Source organism: Coregonus lavaretus, assembly GCF_964263955.1.
Source record: "Coregonus lavaretus genome assembly, chromosome: 26".
Taxonomy (NCBI): domain Eukaryota; kingdom Metazoa; phylum Chordata; class Actinopteri; order Salmoniformes; family Salmonidae; genus Coregonus; species Coregonus lavaretus.
Window position 1 is genome coordinate 18,075,765 of NC_140013.1, and position 15,978 is coordinate 18,091,742.

Sequence of the window (15,978 nt, forward strand, 5' to 3'; positions counted from 1 at the left end):
TCAGGCACTAACGGAGGTGTCGGTGCTTGTAATATCCTGGCGGTGCTGCTGCTAGATTCGGTTTTGGCGGCTGCAGGCCCCTCCTCGGGTTGGTTACCTCCTATGTCACCAGGCTGCAAGACGGTTGCGTAGGTGCCTTTGCTGCTGGCTCGGCAGCCTTGGCCTCTGTGATTAGCGTCTGCTTGGCCTCTCTGGCAGGCTTCTCCCCCTCCCCTACACTTTGATCCGATGCTGCCGTTGTGCCCTGGCGAAGCCACTTTCTAATATCCATCATGCTATCAGCTACCTACCTAACTGTTAACATTAGCTAAATTCCATCCAGCTGCAAGGTGAATTATTTATTTTTTCTTCTTACTACATAACTTTGAAAGTAAACCTGAAAGTAAATTGACCCCAGCCTTCTACTGTGAAGGCCAATCAAAATTTGTTTTTCTTCAACTGGTAAAACGTGTATGATGTACGTGTGATTCTTGCAAGGGAGATGCATGAATGAAGCATACACAACAAATTGGTTGGGCATGACGGAGGGGGCAGATTGTGGGACAGAATAGGGATACAAAACTGAGGGGGCACAATATTCAAACTAAGGGGTCATTGCCCACTTTTGCACCCTCGTGGCGCCGGGCCTGGGACGTCCCCTGTTTGCTGGGTTAATACATCAATAGAGTAAATAGAATCAAATGAGTTGCTTGTTATAAACTAAATATAGATCCATCTCTATGGATTGGATACATGTTGACACTGAAACTACAATCCCATGTGAGCATACACTATGATATATTTAGAGGCTAGCAGGACAAGTAATTGGAGCACTATCCCTCTGTCAAGCAATACATTTCATGGACACAAGTCTCTTCAATTCTTTCACACCTCAGAAGTCTGATAATGTACGGACATTATCGGGATCTTAATTTTTTTGGAATAAGAGTTTGAGGGAGGATGTGAATTTGTTTTGTTAAAACTATTGTGTTTAGTCTGAGCCTAAACAGAATCAAATGATTCACACTTGAATTCATTCACATCCATACACACTCAAGCCTTGTAAGGACTAAGAATTGCTGCATTGACCAAAGGAAGAAAATTAACAAAAGATATGGGGAACTCAACCCAAGTCAAGTTATTTTATCTCTTTGGCTTACAAGAGACATTTAACAACAAATCGGTCTATTTTATCTTGTCTCTTATCACATACCTTCTCATCATCACTGTGAATTTGACTCTGATCATAACAATCATTCAGGAGAAAGGCCTCCATGAGCCTATGTATATATTTCTGTGTAGTCTATGTGTCAATGGATTGTATGGAACTGCTGGTTTCTACCCCAAGTTCTTACTCGACCTTCAGTCAGATGTTCAGGTGATATCTTATGGTGGATGTTTTACTCAAGCCTATGTAATATACACATCTCTCCTGTGTGAAATTTCTACTCTAACAGTGATGTCTTACGACAGGTATGTGGCAATATGCAGACCACTACTATACCATAACATTGTGACATCTTTAACTGTTAGAAAGTTACTTTTATTTTCTTGGTGTTATCCTTTATTTATAGGACTCATATCACTTAGTTTAGCCGTCAGAATTCCTTTGTGTGGATCTCGCATTGATAAAATATTCTGTGACGTTCCATCTATACTGAAACATGCATGTTATGACATTACCATCAATCAGATTCTGAACAAATGTATAATATGTGTTCATGTTTTACAGTTATTTTTAATTGTATTTTCTTACTGTCAGATTGTAAGGACTTGTGTAAAGTCAGCTAAGGGAAGGATTAAGTTCACACAGACATGTGTGCCACATTTAATAACAATGGTTATTTACATCACAGTGACCCTGTTTGACACTCTGCAAGGGTGGTATAGTAATGTCAATATTACAGTAAATATGCGTAATGCAATGGCTGTACAATTCCTTGTTGTACCACCTGTCTTAAACCCTGTCATATATGGACTTAACCTCCAGCAGATCCGAAGGGCAGTTTTTAGAAAATGTAAAGCACATAAAATCATTGATGTGAAACGTTAGTTACATAATCTTACATAGCAGGGAGACTTCCTGATATCAGAAGTCAACAAAAATAACAACACCTGGCAGGGGGTCTTGGTGTCCTCCCAAATTTTTGGGGGGCATCTAATGCTAATTTCCTGCATTTCTGCTAGTGCTTACCCGACCAAAAATAATCTTGGTCAACCAAGAGTAGTCTTTTCTTTCGACCAATCGATTTGTCAACATTTCTAAACATGTGAATTTTTCTTACCATTTCTACCAGTCTGCATACCAGTTATAATTTTCATATGCACATTATCGTGGAAAATCTTTTAATTTATAATAGTCTTTGTATCTCAAAATCATTGTCTGTGGTTAATCTACAATCTTAATCTAAATGAAAATTATACAAATAAAAAAAAGTAACTTTTATTGCCATTGCCAACTATATAAAAATAGCCTACAAAAAGCCAACACGTAAAAACATTGCAGCCTGCAGGCAGAAAATATCCTGATAAAAATACATATCCTATGAATCATGTTGTCTACGCATGACCTGTATGCAACAAACTCAAGACATTGTATCAACTATCAACTGGGTCAGGTATTTTATTATGTTTCCACTGGATCAGGTCATTATATCTTTCCCTTTCATGCCGAGTGGTTATCGAAAGGGAGAGAGATGGAAATATTGTTCAAATACTTTGAGGAACTATTGTCATTCTCATTTGATTCTAAAAACATACTTTATTTACTTGCTGTTTGAGGTGAAGAAAATTTACTTTGAGAAGCTCCACAGCTCATTAGTGGTGGTGAGTTAAGACAATCAGATATACTATCAGACATCCCCAAATGGGCACATTTATAGGCCTACATTTGCACGCAGGCTAGGTAGACTAGTCCTACTTCTATATGGTTAATCAGGTGCGAGTCCTTACTCAACATTGACAGGACAGTTTCAAACAAAAAATGATGAATAAATTGACAAGACTCGTTAAAAGGAATAAAATAAACAATAACTGGTTTCTCACAAGTGTAGTATAGGTTGTGAGTTCTGCAAAACACATGTCCACTCTGACATTGAGAATGGTAAATGACCTTAATAATAATATATAATGCATTAACAGAAATAAACCTTGCAGATTAGAAATGATGGGAATTAATGTTAAATGTAGGCTACTACTGGTGCTATTTGTAATGGGGTATTGATAGACATAGCAAACAATGCACACAATCAAGTTATGAAACACTGAATACCCACTAAATGGCAGGAGAGAGCGCATTCTGGAGAGAGACGTGCCTTATGCGTCTGAGCCACAATCCCCATATTCTTGGACCGTGGCATCCCTGTGGCCTCCTCAATGGATTAGTCCACTGAGACAGGCGCAAATCAGATAGGTGTCTCGTGTGCCATAAAAAAAAGGTATATTTGTGACTGCTTGACTAAAGAAAATCTAATGTTTTCATTACAGACACCTTTTGTCATACAGTATTCCATAAGGCACCCAGACCTTATCAAAGTTGCAGAGTATACCCTTAATCTAGTAATAAATCAAATCTAGTGAAACATGATTTGACATTTCTGCCATCCATTGTGACATTGTTGTAGGATAACCAACCTTCCAATTTTATGGCAATGCATTTCTTAGCTACTATAAATGCTACGGTTACACAGTTTCTTCTTATAACAGCCTCCAGTATCAACATTTCCAAGCAAACAAAAACAGGGAAAGTGAGAATCTGTAGACATGCAGAGACAAAAGAACATAGTCTTTGCCAGAAATCAGCCAGCCTTCACAAGATCATAACATATGCAAATATGTCCCCTGTTGTGTTTTACAACTCCAGCGGAGGAATTACATTTCTGTGCATGATATTCAGTTTAACTGTCATATAGTATGTTCTATGGATGGTCTTAAACTGCAATAATTTAGGTCTGAGATTATATGAACATGAAGGCATTCAAACATATCTGTATCCATTCATCATCATCAAAAGCGTCTCCCAGGTCTTCCTCACAGTTTTGTGTCATCAGGAAAAGCCTCTATCAACCCTTGAAACAGTTAGGAAATCAACTTTAGAGGTTTGTCAGACTGCCTTAAAATGGTTTCAATCTTTGAAGCTTCTGGCTTGTCCAGTGCTTGCTGCACCGAGAGAAGAAAGTGTTGCATCTGAAAAAGTTCACCTCAGCGGTCACATACTGGTCTTCCCTGGCTGCTTGACCCTGCTGAGACCCCCGTCACCATCTGAGCCTACTCAGAAGAGGCATGACAAAGAATTGCCTTGGTGTAAATTTATACATTATATAATAGAATCAATGGTTCAATAATTGAAATGACCATTATTCCCAGATCTCAGACAGTAGCCTACCCATCAACTCAAGATGGAACTTTGTATCCATTCACTGATTGTTATAATATACTGCTAAATTCACCTCAGCTCTGTAGACTGGTCTTCCCTGGCTGTCTGACCCTGCTGGGACACCTGTCACCATCTGATCCTGCTAAGACATGATGAGCATAGTGTTGTGTACTGACTGTGTACCATAACAGTGAAGCCTGCAGAGCTGTTTATACCGTGTCAGTGGGAAAAGTAGGGAATTATATAGGAAAACTGACAGATCAATAACGTTACATTGCTATACTGACTCTAATAAAAACTCACATTGCGATGTCAAAAAACGTCAGAATATCGGTCTTCAATCATTTGGCCGCTGGTTCCACATACACGAATCCAAAAATAAAGTATTTTTTAGGTTATTTTATTTTAGTTGTGATAACACATCTATGTGCTTATAACCAGGCCTCCTCAATGTATCTCAAAGTAAATGGATAGTCACGACCACTTTGGAAGAAAATTATTTGTTTCATTGATGCAATAACAATAATATGCATGTAACTAGAAAGTATGGTTAAATGTAGTCTACACATTTAGACTGATATAACGTGCATAAACAAGATACAAGAATACTGAAGAGAAATATCATATTCTGAATTTCTATTTAAATTAATCACTACATTTTTTTGATCCAAGTTTAACATATATTATATATTCATATTCTGACAAAATAATAGTCTATATTCACATTCGGACAATTCAAAATTGTGTATTTTTACTGTCTTATGGTAGTATTAATTATTGTTTTAGCAATGGCACAAAGTAGGGTATGTATAACCTCAGGCAGTAAATCAAATGATTTACACTTGTCATTGGACAAACCTTGCATCTTGAGTTGGATTGACATATTGTAGCTTCGTTGGCCCTTCCCTCTCTGATGTAGTGGTAGTGTTATTATTTGTTAACAGCTAATGATATTTGTGTCTTGGAGGTGTGCTTTGATATAATGTTGCTCCCAGTCAAGGCCCAAATCCCCGTCATTCGCATTAAGGAAATACATTGGGCGGAGATTATGGTGCCTTGTGAGAATTCGTCTGCGAGTGGGTTACCCGCCTCTACCATCCGTTCTACTAGCCAACGTGCAATCACTGGAGAATAAACTTAATGAGCTCCGTTCGAGACTATCCTACCAACGGGACAGTAAAAACCTTAATATCATATGTTTCACCGAGTCGTGGCTGAACGACGACGTGGGTAATACACAGTTGGCTGGGTTTTCCGTTCATCGGCAGGACAGAACAGCTACGTCTGGTAAGACAAAGGGTGGGGGTGTGTGTCTATTTGTCAATAACAGCTTGTACGCGATAACTAAAAGTAAGGTAATCTCGATATATTGCGCACATGAGGTAGAGTACCTCATCTACCAAGAGAGTTTTCATCTATATTTTTCGTAGCCGTCTATTTACCATCAAAAACCGACGATGGCACTAAGACCGCACTCAACGAGCTGTATAAGGCTATAAGCAATCAAAAAAATGCTCATCCAGAAGCGGCACTCCTAGTGGCCGGGGACTTTAATGCAGGCAAACTTAAATCAGTTTTATCTAATGTGCAACCACATGTGCAACCAGAGAAAAAAATAACTCTAGACCACCTTTACTCCACACACAGAGACACGTACAAAGCTCTCCCTCGCCCTCCATTTGACAAATCTGACCATAGTTCTATCCTCCTGATTCCTGCTTACAAGCAAAACTAAAGCAAGAAGTACCAGTGACTCGCTCAATATGGAAGTTATCAGATGACGCGGACGCTACGCTACAGGACTGTTTTGCTAGCACAGACTAGAATATGTTCCGGGATTCATCCAATGGCATTGAGGAGTATACCACCTCAGTCACCGGCTTCATCAATAAGTGCATCGACGACGTCGTCCCAACAATGACCGTACGTACATAACCCAACCAGAAGCCATGGACTACATGCAACATCCTCATTGAGCTAAAGGCTAGAGCTTCCGCATTCAAGGAGCGGGACACTAATCCGGACGCTTATAAGAAATCCCACAAATGCCCTCAGATGAACAATCAAACAAGCAAAGCGTCACTACAGGACTAAGATTGAATCCTACTGGTAATACGCAGCCGATGAGAGCAAGACCTTTAAACAGGTCAACATTCACAAGGCTGAGGGGCCAGACGGATTACCAGTACCTGTACTCAGAGCATGTGCGGATCAGCTGGCAAGTGTCTTCACTGACATTTTCAAACTCTCCCTGACCGAGACTGTAATACAGTGGGGAAAAAAAGTATTTAGTCAGCCACCAATTGTGCAAGTTCTCCCACTTAAAAAAATGAGAGAGGCCTGTAATTTTCATCATAGGTACACGTCAACTATGACAGACAAAATGAGAAAAAGAATTCCAGAAAATCACATTGTAGGATTTTTTATGAATTTATTTGCAAATTATGGTGGAAAATAAGTATTTGGTCAATAACAAAAGTTTCTCAATACTTTGTTATATACCCTTTGTTGGCAATGACACAGGTCAAACGTTTTCTGTAAGTCTTCACAAGGTTTTCACACACTGTTGCTGGTATTTTGGCCCATTCCTCCATGCAGATCTCCTCTAGAGCAGTGATGTTTTGGGGCTGTCGCTGGGCAACACGGACTTTCAACTCCCTCCAAAGATTTTCTATGGGGTTGAGATCTGGAGACTGGCTAGGCCACTCCAGGACCTTGAAATGCTTCTTACGAAGCCACTCCTTCGTTGCCCGGGCGGTGTGCTTGGGATCATTGTCATGCTGAAAGACCCAGCCACATTTCATCTTCAATGCCCTTGCTGATGGAAGGAGGTTTTTACTCAAAATCTCACGATACATGGCCCCATTCATTCTTTCCTTTACACGGATCAGTCGTCCTGGTCCCTTTGCAGAAAAACATTCCCAAAGCATGATGTTTCCACCCCCATGCTTCACAGTAGGTATGGTGTTCTTTGGATGCAACTCAGCATTCTTTGTCCTCCAAACAAGACGAGTTGAGTTTTTACCAAAAAGTTCTATTTTGGTTTCATCTGACCATATGACATTCTCCCAATCCTCTTCTGGATCATCCAAATGCACTCTAGCAAACTTCAGACGGGCCTGGACATGTACTGGCTTAAGCAGGGGGACACGTCTTGCACTGCAGGATTTGAGTCCCTGGCGGCGTAGTGTGTTACTGATGGTAGGCTTTGTTACTTTTGTCCCAGCTCTCTGCAGGTCATTCACTAGGTCCCCCTGTGTGGTTCTGGGATTTTTGCTCACCGTTCTTGTGATCATTTTGACCCCACGGGGTGAGATCTTGCGTGGAGCTCCAGATCGAGGGAGATTATCAGTGGTCTTGTATGTCTTCCATTTCCTAATAATTGCTCCCAAAGTTGATTTCTTCAAACCAAGCTGCTTACCTATTGCAGATTCAGTCTTCCCAGCCTAGTGCAGGTCTACAATTTTGTTTCTGGTGTCCTTTGACAGCTCTTTGGTCTTGGCCATAGTGGAGTTTGGAGTGTGACTGTTTGAGGTTGTGGACAGGTGTCTTTTATACTGATAACAAGTTCAAACAGGTGCCATTAATACAGGTAACGAGTGGAGGACAGAGGAGACTCTTAAAGAAGAAGTTACAGGTCTGTGAGAGCCAGAAATCTTGCTTGTTTGTAGGTGACCAAATACTTATTTTCCACCATCATTTGCAAATAAATTCATTAAAAATCCTACAATGTGATTTTCTGGAGAATTTTTTTTCTCAATTTGTCTGTCATAGTTGACGTGTACCTATGATGAAAATTGCAGGCCTCTCATCTTTTTAAGTGGGAGAACATGCACAATTGGTGGCTGACTAAATACTTTTTTTCCCCACTGTACCTACATGTTTCAAGCAGAGCACCATAGTCCCTGTGCCCAAGAAAGCGAAGGTAACCTGCCTAAATGACTACTGCTCCATAGCACTCACGTCGGTAGCAATGAAGTGCTTTGAAAGGCTGGTCATGGCTCACATCAACACCATCATCCCGGAAACCCTAGACCCACTCCAATTCGCATACTGCCCCAACAGATCCACAGATGACGCAATCTCAATTGCACTCCACATTGCCCTTTCCCACCTGGACAAAAGGAACACCTACAGTGAGGGAAAAAAGTGTTTGATCCCCTGCTGATTTTGTACGTTTGCCCACTGACAAAGAAACTATCAGTCTATAATTTTAATGGTAGGTATATTTGAACAGTGAGAGACAGAATAACAACAACAAAAATCCAGAAAAACGCATGTCAAAAATGTTATAAATTGATTTGCATTTTAATGAGGGAAATAAGTATTTGACCCCCTCTCAATCAGAAAGATTTCTGGCTTCCAGGTGTCTTTTATACAGGTAACGAGCTGAGATTAGGAGCACACTCTTAAAGGGAGTGCTTCTAATCTCAGCTTGTTACCTGTATAAAAGACACCTGTCCACAGAAGCAATCAATCAATCAGATTCCAAACTCTCCACCATGGCCAAGACCAAAGAGCTCTCCAAGGTTGTCAGGGACAAGATTGTAGACCTACACAAGGCTGGAATGGGCTACAAGACCATCGCCAAGAAGTTTGGTGAGAAGGTGACAACAGTTGGTGTGATTATTCTCAAATGGAAAAAACACAAAAGACCTGTCAATCTCCCTCGGCCTGGGGCTCCATGCAAGATCTCACCTCGTGGAGTTGCAATGATCATGAGAACGGTGAGGAATCAGCCCATAACTACACAGGAGGATCTAGTCAATGATCTCAAGGCAGCTGGGACCATAGTCACCAAGAAAACAATTGATAACACACTACACCATGAAGGACTGAAATCCTGCAGCGCCCGCAAGATCCCCCTGCTCAAGAAAGCAAATATACATGCCCGTCTGAAGTTTGCCAATGAACATCTGAATGATTCAGAGGAGAACTGGGTGAAAGTGTTGTGGTCAGATGAGACCAAAATCGAGCTCTTTGGCCTCAACTCAACTCGCAGTGTTTGGAGGAGGAGGAATGCTGCCTATGACCCCAAGAACACCATCCCCACAGTCAAACATGGAGGTGGAAACATTATGCTTTGTGGGTCTTTTTCTGCTCAGGGGACAGGACAACTTCACCGCATCGATGGACGATGGACGGGGCCATGTACCGTCAAATCTTGGGTGAGAACCTCCTTCCCTCAGCCAGGGCATTGAAAATGGGTCGTGGATGGGTATTCCAGCATTACATTGACCCAAAATACACGGCCAAGGCAACAAAGGAGTGGCTCAAGAAGAAGCACATTAAGGTCCTGGAGTGGCCTAGCCAGTCTCCAGACCTTAATCCCATAGAAAATCTGTGGAGGGAGCTGAAGGTTCGAGTTGCCAAATGTCAGCCTCGAAACCTTAATGACTTGGAGAAGATATGCAAAGAGGAGTGGGACAAAATTCCTCCTGAAATGTGTGCAAACCTGGTGGCCAACTACAATAAACGTCTGACCTCTGGTATTGCTGACAAGGGTTTTGCCACCAAGTACTAAGTCATGTTTTGCAGAGGGGTCAAATACTTATTTCCCTCATTAAAATGCAAATCAATTCATAACTTTTTTGACATGCGTTTTTCTGGATTTTTTTGTTGTTATTCTGTCTCTCACTGTTCAAATAAATCTACCATTAAAATTATAGACTGATAATTTCTTTGTCAGTGGGCAAACGTACAAAATCAGCAGGGGATCAAATACTTTTTTCCCCTCACTGTATGTCCACATAACGGAAGCCTGGAGAAATATAACAGGTGATCTAGACTTAAATCCTGTTTTTATTTTTATATACTTCTATAGGTACTATTAAGAAAATGGAGAACTCAACACAATTCATGTCATTTATACTAGCTGGATATAGTGACAGTGGACATTTAAAGTACTTGTATTTCATTATAATAACTGTCTTATACGTCTCAACACAGTGCTTATTGTAGTTATTTGTATGGAGAGAAGCCTTCATGAACCCATGTATCTGTTTCTGTGCAGTTTGTTTGTGAATGACTTGTATTATATTGCTGGTTTGTTTCCTGCTCTCATGACTCATTTGGTTTCAGATGACCATGCAGTTTCCGCTGTGTACTGTTACCTACAGATCTTTTGCATGTACACATATGGAACTATTGAATTCAGCAATTTAGCAGCCATGTCCTATGACAGGTACCTTGCTATATGTTATCCACTACAGTATAACAACATCATTACACCCAACAGGGTGTGTATTTTATTTGTGTAATATGGTTGTACTCTTTTGCAAGAAGCATCATAACACTGTCTTTAACTATTTGTTTGCAATTGTGTGGGAATGTTATAGACAAAGTGTATTGTGACAACTACCTGGTAGTAAAACTCAGCTGTTCAACATCAGACACGACAGTTAATAACATCTATGAACTCTGTGGTATTGTTTTGACTGTCGCTGTCCCTTTAATTACTATTGTGTCCTCTTATATTAAGATTCTGACTATTTGTTTGTAATCTTCCATCGAGACCAGACAGAAAGCTTTCAGCACCTGTACTCCTCATCTGGCTTCGCTGCTCAACTTCTCATTCGGCTGTTTTTTAAATGTGCTCCAGAGTAGATTTGATAGGCCTATGAGAAATGTTCCAACTGTACTTCTCACTATTTTATCAGTGTACTTTCTGATGTGCCAGCCACTTTTAAATCCTATTGTGTATGGAGTTAGGATGGCTAAAATCAGACAGGCTTGTAAACACATACTACCTGTAGGTCTGTACCCTAAAACATAAGCTAAACATTAGTGTGACCTTTTCTGTCCTGATTGTTCGATTTTTGTGATGTTGACTTGTGTGTTTTGTTACTTATAGGTGCAATAATGAATGGGGGTGAGGATGGTGAAAATCAGACGTAAAACATTTGCTGATATGTATAGTATTGTCATTTACCTTTTATTCACTTGCTGATCTCTATTGACTATCTGTCCCTCAAAGAATGTACTTTAAAATTAACTTCCTTGTCTACAAAGCCCTAAATTGAATTGGACCAGCCTACCTGTCAGACCTACTCTCCCCCTATGAACCTCCACGCACCCTAAGTTTAAACCACGTCAAGCTGCTGAATGCCGGCAGGACCTGGATACACACAATGGAGGGCCGTTTCTTTTGCTCCCACGCACCACGCCTTTGGAACTCCCTTCCTGACAATCTCAGGGCTGTTCAGACTGTTGAGGCCTTTAAAGCAGGCCTTAAGACTCAGCTCTATAAGCCTTCCCATCCTCCTAGACTTTGATTGTTGCTTTCATGATTTGGTTATATATATATATTTTGTACTCTTTTTTTAGTTCGTTTTTTATTTTATGCAATTTGAGATTATAATTTTATAATGAAAAACACTTTACAAAGGTAATAAATTATTTTCATTATTTAAATTTAAAAAAACAGAAGTTCATTACTTTGAATTCCTTACTTAAATTGATAGTTTTGCCAGAGGTTGCTGTATCTAAGTATGTAACAAATCTAGAAATGCAAAACTGTCTGGATCGATTGACAACAGTTGACAAGCTGATGTAAATGTGTAAAAGGTAAGCCCACCTGGCACCATTACATCCATCACTAATGGAAAATAAAGCCCTGTACAGTACATACAAGCTTGGGGATTGTTTGACATTTTGAGAGAGAAATCTAGGGAAATACTGTAGCATGAAAACAAACTATATTCTGTCTGAAATGCAGATGCATGTCATGTTTTCTGAGGAACAACCGTTCTATGTAACATGATATCTGTGTCAGCTATCTGTCAGATGACTAGCTTTCGTATTCCTCAGAAATGCAACTACCTGGGACACAAGAGAAACCTGTTGCCTATTTTGGATAGCTTATTCTGTCCTAACAAATTCCAGATAATTCCTTGATAATAACAAATATACTGCATATACTGTATTTCGTTTTAATTGAGAAATCGGATGACCAGATACCCATTTTTACATTTACATTTTAGTCATGCAGCTATTAACCTGAAGAGACCTGAGGGGCACGGCTGGTCTTGACTGCATACCAAATGGTACCCTATTCCCTATATTGACCAGAGCCCTCTGGTCAAAGGTGGTGCACTATTTAGGGAATATAGTGCCATTTGGGACGCACACCTTCTGTCATTGCCTCTGGGAGTGTAGGACCTGAAAGTGTACTGTAGGCCTAGGATATCCTAGAGTGACAATAAGGGTCTTCACTTTTACTTGAGCAGGAATAGCTCTGGGCCTAGGTTTTAGACTATAGCTAGGACTTAGGGTCCTGAGTTATTCTCTGTTTTCCCTGGTTAGGTCATATGGTCCAGGAAACCGTTCCTTTGTCAGAGGCTTTGGATTGGTTTCACTGAACCATTTATTTCATGTACATGGTGCACAATACATTGTCACACCCTGATCTGTTGTTTGCCTGCCCCGTTTTTGTAATTAAACTTTTGTTACTTCGACACTGTCTGCATCTGGGTCTTCTCCTGAAACGTGATAGTACGAATTGGCCATGACTGACCCAGCAGACTTGGACCAGCTCCGCAATGCCATCTCCTCCCATGGAGCCACCATTGGAAGGCACGAGGAGTTGCTTCATGGTCTCATGGAAGGGTTCCAGACCTTGGCCGAACGCCATGACCGAGCGTTTAACACATTCCTGGAGCAATTCCGCGGGTTGTCTGTTAGGCATCCTACCACGACGGTAACCTCCCAGCCCCTCAGTAACCCGGCTGTTAGCAGCGCGGCCTCCCCAGCCACCCGGTTTCCCGAGAACCCCGCTTACCTCCCACGGAACGCTTTGCTGGAGAGTCGAGAACCTGTCTGACATTTCTCGCTCAGTGTTCGCTCATCATCGAGCTGCAGCCCTCCTCCTTCCCCTCGGACCGCTCTAAGATGGCGTACCTCATCACGCTGTTGTCCGGGAGGGCTCTCGCCTGGGCTACGGCAGTTTGGGAACAACAGTCGGCCGTACGCTTCAGTCTGGAGGAGTTCATGCAGGAGCTAAGGAAGGTTTTTGACGCTCCCATTGTCCAGGAGAGAGGCTGCCCGGAAGTTACTCCAGCGTTGGCAGCTGAGTGTGTCTGGAACCCGGAAGCGCTGTTTGACACGTTCCTGAACAGAGCATCGGAGGATGTAAAGGACGAGCTTGCAGCCCGGGAACTACCGACGGATCTCGACTCGCTCATTGCCTTGACCATTGATCGATGGGCGACTATGGGAACATATGAAGGAGAGGAAGTCCGATTCCACCTCGCCTCCGAGGCATCCCGGAAGTCCCCGATGGCTCCGTTGCAGAGAGAACATGAGGCTACTCGCGTTCCCCCGAGAGTCTCCGAAGTCTGCCGATCCACCTCTTCCCGAGCCGATGCAACTAGGCAGAGCTAGGCTGTCTCCAGCCGAACGGCAATACAGGCTTCACACGAAGAGTTGCCTGTATTGCGGGACTACTGGTCATTTTTTGTCTACCTGTCCACTGAAAGACCAGGCTCACCGGTAGGAGCGAGTACTCGGGTGGGCCATACGAATAACTTTTCCTCTCCCCTTACGTGGCGGAACCAGTCAAAATCTCTCCGGCTGTGTTCCAGGCCCTGTTTAATGATATTCTCCGCGACATGATGAACCGGTTCGTCTTTGTCTACCTCGACGACAACCTCGTCTTCTCCTGCTCTGCCCAAGAACACGTGTTCCATGTCCGACAGGTCCTCCAACGCCTCCTGGAGAACCAGCTTTTTGTGAAAGCAGAGAAATGCAAATTCCATCGCTCCACCATCCCCTTCCTTGGCTACATCATCGCAGCAGGGAGTGTACAGATGTAACTCAGGAAGGTGAGATCGGTGGTGGATTGGCCCCAGCCTACGTCCAGAGTGCAGCTGCAACGTTTCCTGGGATTCGCTAACTTTTATCTCTGCATTATCTGGGGTTAGAGCACCCTGACCCCCCCTGGCACCCTGACCCCCCTCGGCAAGCACCGGCTGGTCTCCTACAACCTCTGCCTGTTCCTCACCGTCCCTGGTCTCACATATCCCTGGACTTTGTCAAGATCTTCCCCCGTCTGTTGGCAACACTGCCATCCTGATAATTGTGGACCGGTTTTCCAAAGCCGCCCACTTAATTCCTCTCCCCAAGCTACCCTCCGCCAAAGAGAAGGCCCAGCTCATGGTGCAGCTAGTCTTCTGGATCCATGGACTCCCAGTGGACATGGTCTCCGACCAGGGTCCTCAGTTCTCGTTCCGGTTCTGGAAGGCGTTCTGCACACTCATTGAGTCGTCGACCAGCCTGTCCACCGGTTCCACCTTCAGTCCAACAGCCAGTCACAGTGAGCCAACCAAGACCTGGAGACGACTCTGCACTGCCTGGTCTCCACCAACCCCACCACCTGGAGCCAGCAACTAGTGTGGGTCGAACACGCCCACAAAACCCTTCCCTGCTCTGCCACGGGTCTTTCGCCCTTTGAGTGTTCTCTGGGTTATCAGCCCCCGCTCTTCCCGGAGCAAGACGAAGAGGTCGGCATACCCTCGGCCCAGATGTTTGTCCACCGCTGTCGTCGTACCTGGAGGAGTGCCCGGTTGGCTCTTCTCAAGACCACCTCCTGGTATCGACGACAAGCGGACCGCCACTGGACCCCGGCTCCCTGGTATCATCTCGGGCAGAATGTATGGCTGTCCATTCAAGATCTGCCCCTCCGGGTGGAGTCCCGCAAACTTTCCCTCCGGTTTATTGGCCCTTTCCCCATCTCCATGATCATTAGCCCCTCTGCTGTTTGTCTTCTGTTAACCAGTACCCTCCGTATACATCCCACTTTTCATGTATCTAGGATCAAACCCCTGTCTCACAGCCCTTTGTCTCCTGTTTCCAGGACACTGTCTGCATCTGGGTCTACTCCTGAAACGTGATATTCATAGCACACAAACGCCTGCCAAAACGTTAATGATAGATCTGATAGCGTTGCATGCCCAGCCCATTGGTGTTGTCACATACTTCTTCTACAGTGTAGAGTGCAAGGCTAGAGGGTCCCCACACATACATTGTTTTAAAAGGATCATAGGCCACTAACACAGCCTGTTCAATAACATAACATTAAGGATGTGTAATCCTCTGATGTGCTGTACTATCCTACCAAACTACTATTTTTATTTAGGAATCTCACTCTGGCCATGTGTAACAGTGTTGCATCTGTCCCTTACCTTGCACAAACCTGGGCTTTAACCAGGGACTCTCTGAACACATCGACAACCGAAATGGCCTGTCTAAATTTTGGATTTAGTGTACTTTACATGTAATCAATTTATAATTTTGCCTGTGAATGTAATAAGTCATATTTTAAGGAACTCAGTCAGGCTTTCAGCTTCCTCTTGAAAGTTTTAATAGTAGAATGCACAAGGTGCAATTTCGAAATTGGCTAGTGCATCAGCAGTTTTCCTTGGCAGTCATTGCAGACCTTAGAGAGCTATTTATAGTGTAACTTGTCAGAAATGTCGCCGGAGGAGATGGCTGCCGTTTTAAGGGCTCCTAACCAATTGTGCTATTGTGTGTTTTTTTTTGGCGTTATTTGTAACTTATTTTGTACATAATGTTTTTGCCACCGTCTCTTATGACCGAAAAGAGCTTCTGGATATCAGGACAGCGAT

At 42.7% G+C, this 15,978-nt stretch overlaps 1 pseudogene across 1 annotated transcript; it reads left to right on the top strand.

Annotated features, from left to right (window-relative positions):
- Positions 1 to 1,093: 1,093 nt before the first annotated feature.
- Positions 1,094 to 14,743, top strand: LOC311101562 (annotated as a pseudogene). The gene is made up of 5 exons: positions 1,094 to 1,868; positions 10,436 to 10,956; positions 13,910 to 14,154; positions 14,275 to 14,355; positions 14,594 to 14,743. The product of its transcript is annotated as an uncharacterized misc_RNA (transcript).
- Positions 14,744 to 15,978: the final 1,235 nt, after the last annotated feature.